Below are 14,997 nucleotides of genomic sequence, written 5' to 3'. Positions count from 1 at the left end.
CCTTGACTGTCCCGAATCTTACTCTAGTCATTCTAATCTGTGTGGAGTTTGCAGATTCTCCCCATGTCTGTGTGTGTTTCCTCCGGGTGCTCCGATTTCCTCCCACAATCCAAAAATGTGCAGGTTAGGTGAATTGGCCACGCTAAATTGCCAATAGTGTTCAGGGATGTGTAGGCTAGGTGCATTAGTCAAGGGGAATGGATCTGGGTGGGTTACTCTTTGGAGGGTCGGTGTGGACTTGTTGGGCCAAAGGGCCTGTTACCACACTGTAGGAATTCTCATTCTAATTCCTTTATTCCTGACATACCTATAGACCCAGAACTTCGCAGGCACACTTTCACTACCATGAGAGATATGTCTCCATTCATGCTGCTAGACCATAGTCATATAAATTACAGCACAAAAACACACCCTACGGTTCAACTCATCCTTGCCAATCAGATATCCTAAATTAATCTCGTCCCATTTAGAGTCATAGAGATGTACAGCATGGAAACAGACCCTTCGGTCCAACCTGTCCATGCCGACCAGATATCCCAACCCAATCTAATCCCACCTGCCAGCACCTGGTCCATATCCCTCCAAACCCTTCCTATTCATATACCCATCCAAATGCCTTTTAAATGGTGCAATTGTACCAGCCTCCACCACTTCATCTGGCAACTCATTCCATACACGGACCACCCTCTGTGTGAAAACATTGCCCCTTAGGTCTCTTTTATATCTTTCCCCTCTCACATTAAACCTATGCCCTCTAGTTCTGGACTCCCCGACCCCAGGGAAAAGACTTTGTCTATTAATCCTATCCATGCCCCTCATAATTTTGTAAACCTCTGTAAGGTCACACCCTTCAGCCTCCGACACTCCAGTGAAAACAGCCCCAGCCTGTTCAGTCTGTTCTGAACCCTTTCAAGTTTCACAACATTATTTCGGTAGGAAGATGAGAATTGCTTGCAATATTCCAGCAGTGATCTAACCAATGTCCTGTACAGCCGCAACATGACCTCCCAACTCCTGTACTCAATACTCTGACTGATTTGCCAGCACTTGGCTCAAATCTCTCCAAACCTTTGCAACTCATATACCCATCCAGGTGCCTTTTAAATGTTGTAAATGTACCAGCTTCCACCACCTTCTCTGGCAGCTCATTCCATACACGCACCACCCTCTGTATGAAAACGCGGCCCCTCGGGTCCTTTTTAATTCTTTCTTCTCTCACTAAACCTAGGCCCTCTAGCATTGGACTCTCCTATGCTGAGAAAAAGACCACTGCTATTCACCTTATCTCTGTCCCTCATGATTTTATCAACCTGTGAAGTGGCTTGTGGCTTGTTGGTCTAGGGGTATGATTCTCACTTTGGGTATTCTACCACGCAGACTTGCGAGAAATCCTGGGTTCAAATCCCTGACAAGCCTGCCTTTCTTAAGGGGTGGCACAGTGGTTAGCACTGCTGCCTTACAGCACCAGGGTCTCAGGTTCAATTCCAGCCTTGGCCAACTGTTTGTGTGGAGGTTGCACATCCTCCCTGTGTCTGTGTGGGTTTCCTCCCACAGCCACAAAGATGTGCAGGACAGGTGAATTGGTCATGCTAAATTGCCCCTACTGTTAGATACATTAGTCAGAGGGAAATGGGTCTGGGTGGGTTACTCTTGGGAAGGTCAGTGTGGAATTGTTGGGCCGAAGGGTCTGTTTCCACACTGTAGGAAATTTAAAACAGTTAAGTTTTTCCAGCATGCTGTGTCTGTTTCACATTTCCAGTATCCATAGTTATTTTGAGTTCATGAGAGGACAGGCACAGTTCCTACCTGGTACCCTCATCCCACCTCGTCAAATAAACCCACTCCTCCAACTCACCTCAGGGTGGGGCAGTCCTTTTGGTCACCACAAGTTGCATTTAAACTGATTAGAGCAGGTCCAATAAACTCACCCTGATTTTCCCGGCAAATCGTTTCAGTTTCTGGTAGCAGGATTGTCTAAGATCATATGGTGGGCACAGCCTCCCAGATAAGTAGGAGGGGGAGGAGGGAATGTGTGTAAAAAAAAGGCGCAGGATCGTGGTGCGTGTGTGTGTGTTTGTGCTTTTGCACAGGGGGCCCCAGCACAGAAAGATCCAGGACTGGGCACTCACTGATGCATTTAGGACCTGGACAAGTGCTGTGAGCACTTCCTAAACACAAAGTCATGCTTGAGCTTGTACCTCAGAGCTGAGCCAAGCGGAGGGGAAAAGATACAACATAATTCAGCCAGCAAATCGACTGACCAAAACAAAAAAATCCCTGGTCCAAAAAGAAGGCTTTGTGGACAAGAGAAGGCGTGTTCGTTTGCGGGTGTGAGGGAATGTGAACCTATAAATCCCCTGTACATTTTTTTCTCTCTCTCTCTCCCCTCAGCCACACAGAACATTCCTGTTTGCTGACGCTGATTTCTCACAGCAGAGAGCAGGCAGACAGCGCTGGCTGGCTACGTGCGTTAAAGTCTTTCTGCGAGACCACCTCTCCTCCTCCTTCACCCACATGTGCAGAGATTAATCAGACAAAAGTGAGAAGGGCCCCCACCAGAATCACGACGTTATTTATTTATTTTTTGGAAGGAGGGGGGGGAGGTGGGGTTTAAAAACAAAACAAGTGCAACCTTAAATCGAGAAGGAAGGTTTGAACAGCAGCGGCAGCCTGCTCTGTCCGGGTGAGCCTTGCTATTCCTGTCACTGAGTCTGTCTCGCTACCTCTGTAATCCATCCCAGAGCTGGAGAGAGAAGGAGAGAGCGCTACGTTCATTACTACTGCATAATTTACAAAATAAACCACACACATTTTAATTTCTGCAAGACAAAATACTGCGGACAGGAACGATTTATTTCGCTTTCGTGTTACAGAACGAGTTGCAATTTTGGTGAGTTTTCAGGTGTATCTTTTTAAAATATATATATTATTTTGCAGGAATGTAATTAAAGGCGAATTTGTGAAGAATTGCCTTACTTGGTTATCATATATTATGATATAGCTGTATAGATAACCCAGCGGGTAACCCCTTCCCAGTATTCCCAGCCTGGACAAGACTATTCTGATGATATGTTGATATTTTTAAAAAATTGAATAGTTGTCTTTTTAAACATCGAACGTTTAACTCACCCTTAGACATTGATCTTAAATTGCGCATTCTTTAATATGCATATGTGTTTGTTTTGCTTTTTGCGAAAACTTTTGCAAAGAGGTGGTAGTGGCAAGTCCTGAAGGACAGTCCTGAGAAGATGGATGAAACACCTCCTAGAAACCTGCTTATTTCCCATTCAGTGAAGCTGGGGGCTGTGCAGTGCTCTATGAACTGGGAAGGGGCTGTTTCCAGCCCTCTCTCTTTGACTCTGTGATGCTGTATGGAGCAGAGTAATTTTACACTGGTTTCCAGGGAGAGAGAGCAGACTGTGTGCAGATGGCAGAGAAACTCCACTCCATCGCTGGGCAGAGTCCCTGAGCCAATCAATCGCTCAGTTGTTGGGGCTCTGAATGTTCCCGCCCCGCCTCAACCCTTTGGCAGACTGAAGATTTTCCAGACCGCAATTGCAAAATCCCAGACCAGAGTGACACTGGTGGTAGACTTGTGTTTGACTCAGGACTCAATTCCTGATGAAAGGCTTTTGCCCAAAACGTCGATTTTTCTGCTCCTCGGATGCTGCCTGAGCTGCTGTGCTTTTCCAGCACCACTCTAATTCAGACTCGGGTTTCCAGCATCTGCAGTCCTCGTTTTTGCCTTGTGTTTGACTCAAGCTGGTCTCTATTTCTCTACCAGTCGCTGTCTTGAAGGGGTTGCCCCTTTATATGTGTTTGTGTGTGTGTGAGAGAGAGTTTGAGTGTGTGTAGGTATGTATGTGGGTGGGTGTGTGTATGTGGGTGGGTGTGTATTTGTGGGTAGGTGTGTTTGTTGGTGAGGGCAGTTGGACTTTCAGCAGGCTGCCTGTCAGTGAAACAGACTCCCACACCATCCCCCTGTGCTGAGAGATTGGAGCATATCTCAGAGAGTGCAGCAGGTTACACTGGCCCCTCCCTCAGAGCATTTGGAACTGGGTGCATTGCCCATCTGCCTGAGCCCCCTTAGTAGCTGGTGCCCACTCTATCTGGTGTCCATTGACAGTTCTCTGCAGCCAGCGGCAGTGTTGAGTTCCATTGTCCTAAGGAAATAAACACAGAGAACTGGGGAGAAAGCTCTTCGATTCAAAGAAGACTCATAGTGGATCTGAAAAATTAACTCTGTTTCAGATTTGCAGCATCTGCAGTATTTTGCTGTTAGCCCAAAGGAAACTTTGGGGTTTTGGGCGCCCTTTTGGGTGCCATTCGGTAGAATGCTGGCAGTGCTTGGTGGATCACTTGGTCATGGGAGAGTATTGGGGATCCTGTGGGTTATAGTGCTTGGTGGATCTCAGACACAGAGAGTATTGGGAATCCTGTTGGTTATAGTGCTTGGTGGATCTCTCTGACACTTGGAGACTATTGTGGATCCAGTGTGTTATGGTGCTTGGTGGATCTCTCCGACATGGCGAGAGTATTGTGGATCCAGTGCATTATGGTGCTTAGTGGCTGTCCTCGACAGGGGAGGGTATTGGAGACCCTATGTGTTATGATGCTTGGTGGATCTTTCGGACACAGATGGAGTATTGTGAATCTAGTCTGTTATGTTGTTTGGTCATTGGGGGAGACTTGTAGCTGTGAAGATTCTCAAAATTTCACGTGCCCTTGCATTTGAGCTCACAGTTGGTACTTCAGCTGAGCTTCACTGTCAAGATGGCAGCTTTTGGCAGCTTTTAAACCAAGATGTTAGATGCCTTTATTCTTCAAGGTGGTCAAGATCATGGGCCCAATTTCTTTTTTCCTGCTAATTGTTTTTTATTCTTAAGGTTATGGGCCCAGAACAAAGGACTGGTAAAGATTTACTACATTTTTGGTGGTACAGATTTGATGGGCTAAAGGGCCTCTTCTGTTCTCCATGTGTTGCAAATTTGGGGAGAGTATATGTAGATTGGGAGGCAGGAAGTTAGAGTTTGGTGTTTGTACAGTTGTAAAATGGGGAAGCATTGCACGGTCCCTTTAAAAGATTATGTGCATTTTCTGGTTAGAGATTTAAAATGGATGTCTGTGAGCAGCAGCCTGAGTTTGGCAGTACACAGAGAGTCTGAACTGAAACATTTCTATTGAAAGGCCATGCAGTTAGCAGGCCAAGCAGCAATTTTGACTAAGAAAACAAGTTTTGAATTTAGCCAATCATTTGAGCCAGGCCCTTAGATCCCAAGGACCTACTAAATTTAAATCTGATGGTTTTGACAACATAGGACCAATCCTATTGTAAGAAATATTGATATATCATGAAGGATATAAAAGAAAGGGACAGTTAGACAAAGACCCCAGAGCTAACTACCATTCACCAGAGCTAATGGCCCTTAGCTCTCGAAACAGAAATTGGCTCTCACAGTCAACTATGTATTAGAGAAAGCAACATCTGAAACAAAATGGTACCAATGATGGAAAAAGGTGTTCCTGACAGAAGAATCAGAGGAAGCATTCCTGACAGAAGACTTGATGGAAAGAGGCATAGAACATTCCAGAAGACACATAATCTGGCAGTAATTTTGAGAGACCAAATTCCAATTTTTGTATATGAGTGGGATTTCTATTTATTGGAACAGCACACTATTAGAATCTTGTTTTATTCAGGAATAGTTAGTACTTAGAAGGGGTTTATTCAGTTTGTTATTAGTTTAGTTAATTTGTTCACTGTTAGAGTTAGTTAAATAAACGTATGCATGTTGATTTTGAAGTGAGTGTCAAGAATTTATTTTATTTTCCCACTGGAAGTTTCTAAAAAACAGGTTGCAACACTCTTCACATTCTTTTTATAAATTATAGGTTGAGGAGTTCCTCTTTGGGTGTTTCGGTTTTAATTCCCAGAAGGGGGGAGTCTACCTCTGCTTTATAACAGATTATTCTGTGTATTGATTCTTGGAATTGATGTCTATGGATAGTGGGTCTCCCTAATATTTTTCTTCCATCGTCTCAGCAAGCTGAGCTATGTGGGAATGTTAGAAAATCTTTGTCTCTAATTTTACCCCTCTCCTATGTTATGGCTGATGTCAATGTAAATTACTAACGATGATAATACTGTACTTATCAATGAACAATGAGAGGGTCATTCAGCCCCTCTGAGTCTGCTCTACAAGGAGGCTTATTTGGATAACAATGTCAGAAGTGTATAACTGTGACATCTTCTATGTATTTGCGAAGCAGATGTTGTGTCATTGTGTGTTCTATGGCATTTTTGGGCCACAGATGCACAATGGAGAGATTTGACTTTTGTACTTGTGCAGCAGGTTTGAGAATCAGTCAGAGATTGTCTCAGATACCATTAGCATAACTCACATAGCTTCATAGAAGATCAAAGCCACGTGAGATCATCTGCATCCTATCGTTAACAAGTTGACTGTAGCTTCCTGTCACCTTCATTCACTCCTCCCAGCTTCATCTGGGTCACAGCTACGTTTGAAGTGTTAAATCCCTGGGTCCAAACGCTCCACTACAGGAGTGGGTCCAACCGTTCTGTAATGTGGGCTCTCTGCTGACATTGGAAATGCAGTTCCAGTCTTGTAATAGGAAGCATATAAGAGGTTATCGCCTCGGTAGAGGAGATGTTAAGTGGAATAGTAAAGACTCGCTTCGTTTCATGTTAACCGCAGTGTACGTGACATTCAAAGTGGTCAGGGACAGTTTTAGAATTTGATCATGCAAGATTTTTCAGGAACATAAAGATAATGATAATGTAAGTACATCCTGGTTGATGTATTCTCTGGTATCATTGTCAGTAGCCTGTGGTTTTCTGGTCTGGGTAGTTTTCTATTACAATTCTGCCTTTATTACACTGAGTCTAACTTCAGTGGAGGATAGACCATGACTGAATCTAAACTGAAGAGACACTTGTCTGAGATAACAAGGTAGCTTATTAGAAACGTAGAAACTAGGAGCGAAAGTAGGCCTTTTGAACTTTCTCTATCATTCAGTAGCGTCATGGGGATATGCAATGCTATATCCTCACTTTCTCCCCATATCCCTTGATCTCTTTAAAATCTAAACATTTATCGATCTCTTCCTAGAATATATTCGGTGACTTAGCCTCCATAGCCTTCTGTAGCAGTGAATTCCACATGATCATTACAATTTGAGTGAAGAAAGTTTACCTGATCTCAGTCCTAATGTGGCCCCGGTTTGAGAATCCCCAACCAAAGTAGATTCCCTCTCATCCTTCTAAATTCTAGTGAATACAGTCTCAGGTGAATCAATCTTTCCTCATAGGACAGTCCTGCCATCCTGTTACAGTCTGGTGAAACTCAGCTATGCTGTCTGTGTGGCAAGTATTTCCTTTTGTAGGTCGGGAGACCAAACTGCACGCATTACTTCCAGGTATCCTCTCACCAAGGCCCTGTATATTTGCAGTAAGACATCCCTGCTGCTGAACTTAAATCCAGGCAATGAAAGCCAATGTACCATTTGCTCACAGCACCTGCCTGTTTACCCAAGAACCCTCTGTACATCCACATTTCTCAATATATCACCATTTAAATAATACTCTTCCTTTCTGCTCCTCACACCAAAGTGTACAACTTCACATTTCACCACATTGTACTGCATCTGCCATATCTTTACCCACTCACTCAACTTGTCAAAATCATCTTGAAGCCTACTTGCATCCCTACAACTGAACTTGCCATTTAGTTTTGTGTCATTAGCAAATTTGGAAATGTTGCATTTGGCTCCCTCATCCAAGTCATTTATATAGCTGGGACCAAGCACTGATGCCTGTGGCATCCCACTAGTCGTTGCCTGCCGATTGGAGGAAAAACATTTATTCTCATGCTCCATTATGTGCCTGTCACCTAATTCCAAATCCATGCTAATGTATTACCCCAATTTCAGCTGCTTTAGCGTTGCCCCACTAATCTCTTCTGAAAGGTTTTGTGGAAAGCCTTCTGAAAATCCAAATACACTACATCCAATGATTCTCCCTTAGATATTTTACTAGTTACATCCTCAACAAAACTGCTGTAGATTTGTGAAGCATGATGTGCCTTTCATAAATCCTCACTGACTTTTCCCAATCCCAATAATGTTTTCCTCATGTTCTAATATCTTATCTTATATTGCATGATTGCAATGGATACAGTTTACACTGTGTAAGTCAGGCATCATTACCAAAGACGATCAGGAAGTCTACAAAATACATGTGTCTCTTCAAGTGTTTTCATAGAACTCAAATGTATCCACCCAGAAACTGATTGACATCAGTTCATTGGGTGCAGCTCAATGCAACATAAAACATTAATTCTTTAAGAACCATTACCTTAAAGAACAGAGGGCGGATAGAGAGAAGTTTGTGTTTGGCTGCAATGCCTCACCCCATTCACTGCTGTATAAACACAGACATGAAGAGTGATCACTTGGGTGGACCTGTTCCTTAGCACGAGTACACACTTTCAGAAAGGAGAAAAAAAACAATCTATACATTTACATATAGCACACAAGTTGTATTAAAAGTAAATAAATGGCTGGAATTCTTTTGAATTATAATGCATTGAGGGAGGCATTTGGCCAAGACACTGGGTCAGCTCTGTAAAAAAACAAAGTCTCAGATTGAAATAGGTGCTCCAGGGTCCAACATAGCACATGCCCTATCAGTTCATGTCCCTTGTAATTTTGGTTCAGCTACGTTTTAAGCTGTGCACAGTCTCTGTCTGAAACAATGTGTCTGTATATATCATGGCGTTGAACACTTCTTTCAGGTCTTTTGGCAAACTGAGTATCTTCTGGATAATTAGGACTCTGAAATTTTATTCATAACCACTGTAACCAAATTCAGAGTCAGGTGATGAAGAATCCATCAAAGCAGATATTAGAATTGTTGAATCCCTACTGTATGGGAAGAGTCCGTTCGGCCCATTGAGTCTGCACCTACCCTACAAACAGCATTCCACCCGGACCCAGCCCTCATCCTTTCCCAGTAACCTCCATTTCCCATGGCTAATCAACCTAGCCTACACATCCCCAGACAATTTAGCATGACCAACCCACATAACCTGCACATCTTTGGACTGTGGGAGGAAACCGGAGCACCCAGACAGGACCCACACCCGCACTGGGAGAACGTGCAAACTCCACACAGACAGTATGCTTTGAGTATTGGAGTTGGGAGATCATGTTGCAGCTGTACAGGAGATTGGTTTGGCCACTTCTGGAATACTGTATGCAGTTCTGGTGTCCCTCCGATTGGAAGGATGTTGTGAAACTTGAAAATGTTCAGAAAAGATTTACAAGGATGTTGCCAGGGTTGGAGGGTTTGAACTATAGGGAGAGGTTGAATAGGCTGGGGCTTTTTCCCTGGTGTGTCTGAGGCTGAGGGGTGACATGAAAGAGGTTTATAAAACCATGAGGGGCATCGATAGGGTAAATAGGTCTTTCCCCTGGAGTAGGGGGAGTCCAAAACTAGAGGGCATAGGTTGAAAGTGAGAAGGGTAAGTTTTAAAAGGGACCTAAGAGGCAACTGTTTCACACAGAGGGTGGTGCGTGTATGGAATGAGCTGCCAGAGGAAATGGTAGAGGCTGGTACAATTACAGCATTTAAAAGGAATCTGGATGGGTATATGAATAGGAAGGATTCAGAGGGGTATGGGCCAAGTATTCGGCAAGAACATTCAAAAGCTGATTGGGGGCAGATGTTCACAGGTAAAGGAATAGCTGGAAAATGGGAAGCCTTCAGAAATGAGATGACGAGAATCCAGAGAAAGTATATTCCTGTTAGGGTGAAAGGAAAGGCTGGTAGGTATAGGGAATACTGGATGACTAAAGAAATTGAGGGTTTGGTTAAGAAAAAGAAGGAAGCATATGTCAGGTATAGACAGGATAGATCGAGTGAATCCTTAGAAGAGTATAAAGGCAGTAGGAGTATACTTAAGAGAGAAATCAGGAGGGCAAAAAGGGGACATGAGATAACTTTGGCAAATTGCATTAAGGAGAATCCAAAGGGTTTTTGCAAATACATTAAGGATAAAAGGGTAACTAGGGAGAGAATAGGGCCCCTCAAAGATCAGCAAGGCAGCCTTTGTGTGGAGCCGCAGAAAATGGGGTCGATACTAAACAAGTATTTTGCATCAGTATTCACTGTGGAAAAGGAAGATATAGACTGTAGGGAAATAGATGGTGACACCTTGCAAAATGTCCAGATTACAGAGGAGGAAGTGCTGGATGTCTTGAAATGGATAAAGGTGGATAAATCCCCAGGACCTGATCAGGTGTACCCTAGGACTCTTTGGGAAGCTAGAGAAGTGATTGTTGGGCCTCTTGCTGAGATATTTGTATCATCAATAATCACAGGTGAGGCGCCTGAGGACTGGAGCTTGTCTAATGTCGTGCCACTGTTTAAGAAGGGTGGTAAGGACAAGCCAGGGAACTATAGACCGGTGAGCCTGACGTCGGTGGTGGACAAGTTGTTGGAGGGAATCCTGAGGGCTAGGATGTACATGTATTTGGAAAGGCAAGGACTGATTAGGGATAGTCAACATGGCTTTGTGTGTGTGAAATCATGTCTCACAAACTTGATTGAGTGTTTTGAAGAAGTAACAAAGAGGATTGATGAGGTCAGAGCGGAAGATGTGATCTATATGGACTTCAATAAGGCATTCAACAAGGTTCCCCATGGGAGACTGATTAGCAAGATTAGATCTCACGGAATACAGGGAGAACTAGCCATTTGGATACAGAACTGGCTCAAAGGTAGAAGACAGAGGGTGGTGGTGGAGGGTTGTTTTTCAGACTGGAGGCCCGTGACCACTGGACTGCCACAAGGATTGGTGCTGGGCCCTCTACATTTTGTCATTTACATAAATGATTTGGATGTCAGCATCAGAGGTACAGTTAGTAAGTTTGCAGATGACACCAAAATTGGAGATGTAGTGGACAGCGAAGAGGGTTACCTCAGATTACAACAGGATCTTAACCAGATGGGCCAATGGGCAGAGAAGTGGCAGATGGAGATTAATTCAGATAAGTGTAAGGTGCTGCATTTTGGGATAGCAAATCTTAGCAAATCTTAGCAGGACTTATAGACTTAATGGGACTCCTAGGGAGTGTTGCTGAACAAAGAGACCTTGGAGTGCAGGTTCATAGCTCCTTGAAAGTGGAGTCGCAGGTAGACAGGATAGTGAAGAAGGCATTTGGTATGCTTTCCTTTATTGGTCAGAGTATTGATTACAGGAGTTGGGAGGTTATGTTGCGGCGGTACAGGACATTGGTTAGGCCACGTTTGGAATATTGCGTGCAATTCTGTTCTCCTTCCTATCGGAAAGATGTTGTGAAACTTGAAAGGGTTCAGAAAAGATTTACAAGAATGTTGCCAGGGTTGGAAGATTTGAGCTATAGGGAGAGGCTGAACAGGCTGGGGCTGTTCTCCCTGGAGTGTCAGAGGCTGAGGGGTGACCTTATAGAGGTTTACAAAATTATGAAGGGCATGGATAGGGTAAATAGGCAAAGTCTTTTCCCTGGGGTCAGGGAGTCCAGAACTAGAGGGCATAGGTTTAAGGAGAGAGGGGAAAGATATAAAAGAGACCTGAGGGGCAACTTTTTCACAGAGAGCGTGGTACATGTATGGAATGAGCTGCCAGAGGATGTGGTGGAGGCTGGTACAATTGCAACATTTAAGAGGCATTTGGATGGGTATATGAATAGTAAGGGTTTGGAGGGATATGGGCCGGTTGCTGGCAGGTGGGACGAGATTGGGTTGGGATATCTGGTCGGCATGGACAGATTGGACCGAAGGGTCTGTTTACATGCTGTACATCTCTATGACTCTATGATTCTCACATAGGATTTGATTCCCATTCCAGACTGGGGCCTGATTCCTTAACCCAGAATGTAACAAAAACCTGAATACGCTTCTGTGATTGACAAATGTTGAGAGTGTAGTGCTGGAAATGCAGAGCAGGCCAGGCAGCATCCGAGGAGCAGGACTAAAGAGAGATAACTGAGGAAGAATGTTTACTGGTGCTCCACATTGTGGCCTGCATTCTCCAGAGCTGTGATTCATGTCCAGAGCTCGTACCCCTGACTTGGACAGCTCCAGTGCCAAGACAGGTGTGTCTGAGTCCTCTGCTATTTTTGTGGAATCAAGGCAATTTTTTTAAAAGAGGAATGGTTCACCTGACTTCAGAGCCTCATGATCTATTCTTGGCTGATCTCCAAACATCCATTCTGTGGAAGCAGGTGGGCCCAAGGGAAAGCATTGCTTGTTTGAAAGCTCTGGCTCTGTGATCTTTACTGCTCATTGAGCAACAATTATTGACAGAAGATAAAGAGGTTTCAAGTGCTTGAAGTTTCTATTGTTATCATTTTAAAGGGTTTGGATGAACTTCAGGATAGTTGCCCTGCAGCAAAAGATTTTTTTTTCAAAGGAGAACCTTATGAATTAGTGATTGTTTTCTTTGAGGCTTTTTTAAAAGTGGAGCATATTGTCACTGGAGCTTTGTTGTGCTTCTGTCCTGTGTAAAATAGGTTGGTAGGTGTCATTCATTGACAGCCCCTCTCAGATGAGGATGACTCTTGTTCACTATCACAGTGACTCTCTATGAAGCTGTACAGACTGATGTGGTTATTAGAAGCTCTGTTATAGTTCGGGCAGGTGGTGGTCATGGGAAGGGGTGGTGGGGGTGGGGCTTTGGTGTGGCTGTGCCCTTCTTTCGCTGTTCTCCCCTGACTTCCACCTTTTCCTGACAGCAAGTCTTGGGGTGCTCAACACCTTCCCAGATACTCCTCTTCCTTTTTGGACGGTCTTGGGCCAGTGATTCCCAGGTGTCTGGGCGTGAGACCAGGTTTTTAAAAGAGCAGTGGTTCACCTGACTTCACCATGATCTATTCTTGGCTGGTCTCCAGACATCCATTCTGTGGAAGCAGGTGGGCCGAGGCTATATTTCCCATGACCCGGTCTCCCTGAAACATGGCTCTGACTGAAGTGGACTCCTTGGCTGAAGCTTCCTGATCTCTCTCTCCCCCTCTTCCTGGAGCTTTTAGCTCAGAACGCCAGAAACCTAGACCTGCACCAGATACAGTATCTCAAGATTAGCAGTTTCTGTTTGTTCTACAAACAAGGCTGTTGACATTTTATTACCTTTGCTTTCTGCTTGCCTATTATTTCATCTTAGAAACATTACTTCTTTTTGAGCTCTGTTGATGCCTATATTTTGGTGAGTCTGCAGGATGAAGCGTGTAACTCGCTGTATCTGCTTTAAAAGCCTTTGTTGTTACCTTCACTTTACCCTATTGTTTAGGAACCAGTGTGAATGAGAATATTATCAAGAATATTGCAGGTAATATCACAGGGATGCAGTTTCCATTTCCCTATTCATGGCAGACTGACATAGCCTCTTCCTCTGAATAAAAGAGTCCCAGTAATAGAAAGGATGTGGAGCTTGCTCGCTAAGCCACTTCAGAGGGCAGCTGGTAAAGAACTGGATTGAGTCACATGTGCCTAGTACCAGGAAAAAAAATGGCATTCCCCCCCACCCACCATAAAAGACAGCAATGGGGGGAGCTGAGAAGTTCCAACAATCCAACATGATTTGTGCTAACATTTCCTGAAATCATCCCATTTGTTCAAATGGAACTATGGTGGGATTTGAACTCAGCTTTCACCAGAGTGCTGCCTGAGCCTCTGGTTTACCCACCAAGCTACATCACCACACCCAGAGCTGGGAAACAGGTGGGACAAAGATAGGTGTGACTAAGCAATGAGCAGAAAAGACATCAAAATTGATTGTTCACTGCCGCATGAAGGAAGTGAGATGACATTGTTAACCATCTACCCAGTGGTCTCCCATCCAACTATCTAATTAATTTCTCAATGAGGCATTTTCATTACCTCACCTTGACTGGGTGATTACCAGTCCTGCTGCAGTTTCCTTATTAAGAAGAACAAGCAAGTCTTCTCCATAGCACTGAATCCAACAATCTAAAATCCAGAAACATTTTTTGTCCATTTGAATGCACTTATTCTCTGCAGAACCTGGGTGTCGAGTCAGCTGGGTATTCCCCTAAAGTGAGCAGATCAGTACAAATTAGCAATATAGAGTCATAGAGTGATACAACACGGATACAAACCCTTTGGCCCAACTTGTCCATGCTAACCAAGGTGGCACAGTAGCTCAGTGGTTAGCACTGCTGCTTCCCAGCACCGGGGAGCTGGGTTCAATTCCAGCCTCAGGTGACTATGTAGAGTTTGCACATTCTCTCTGTGTCTGCGTGAGTTTCCTCCAGGTGGTCTGATTTCCTCCCCTAGTCCAAAGATGTGTGGGTTGATAGATTGGCCATGGGAAATGCAGGTTTCAAGATTAGGGGAGAAGTGGTGACGCTGGGTGGGGTGCTCTTTGGAGATTCTGGATCAGTGGTGCTGGAAGAGCACAGCAATTCAGGCAGCATCCAAGGACAGGCAAAATCGACGTTTCGGGCAAAAGCCCTTCATCAGGAATCCCGAAACGTCGATTTTGCCTCGAATTGCTGTGCTCTTCCTGCACCACTGATCCAGAATTTGGTTTCCAGCATCTGCAGTCATTGTTTTTACCTCGTTTTTACCTATGCTCTTTGGAGAGTCAATGTTGGGACGAATAGCCTGTTTCCATTCTGTGGAGATTCTATTCTATCCAACCATGCTCTTTACACTTGATTAGTCCCATTTGCTTGCATTGGGCCCAAACCCCTCTAAATCTTTCCTACTCCTGTACCAGTCCAAATGTCTATTAAATTTTGTAATTATACTTGCCTCTGTAATTTCCTCTGGTAGCTCATTCTATACATGCACCGCCCTCTGTGTGAAGAAGTTGCCCCTCTGGTCTCTTTTAAATCTTCCCCACAGCTTAAACCTATGCCTTTTGTTTTGGACTCACATACCCTAGGTAAAAGATCCTCATGATTTTATTAGTCACA

At 44.2% G+C, this 14,997-nt stretch overlaps 1 protein-coding gene across 1 annotated transcript in view; it reads left to right on the top strand.

The window, feature by feature from the left end:
* The first annotated feature begins 2,450 nt into the window (after positions 1–2,450).
* The window catches only part of rnf24 (ring finger protein 24), a 159,390-nt gene continuing 146,843 nt past the window's right edge, over positions 2,451–14,997 (top strand). The window contains exon 1 of the mRNA XM_043700148.2: positions 2,451–2,890. The gene's annotated coding sequence lies outside the window, so the exon portion shown is untranslated. The remainder of the gene's footprint in view (positions 2,891–14,997) is intronic.

The sequence above is a fragment of the Chiloscyllium plagiosum genome, unplaced genomic scaffold, assembly GCF_037043375.1.
Source record: "Chiloscyllium plagiosum isolate Xiang-an unplaced genomic scaffold, Cpla_swu_hap1 HiC_scaffold_1, whole genome shotgun sequence".
Taxonomy (NCBI): domain Eukaryota; kingdom Metazoa; phylum Chordata; class Chondrichthyes; order Orectolobiformes; family Hemiscylliidae; genus Chiloscyllium; species Chiloscyllium plagiosum.
Note: the sequence above shows the minus strand (reverse complement) of the source record. Positions and strands in the feature narration are given on the sequence as shown.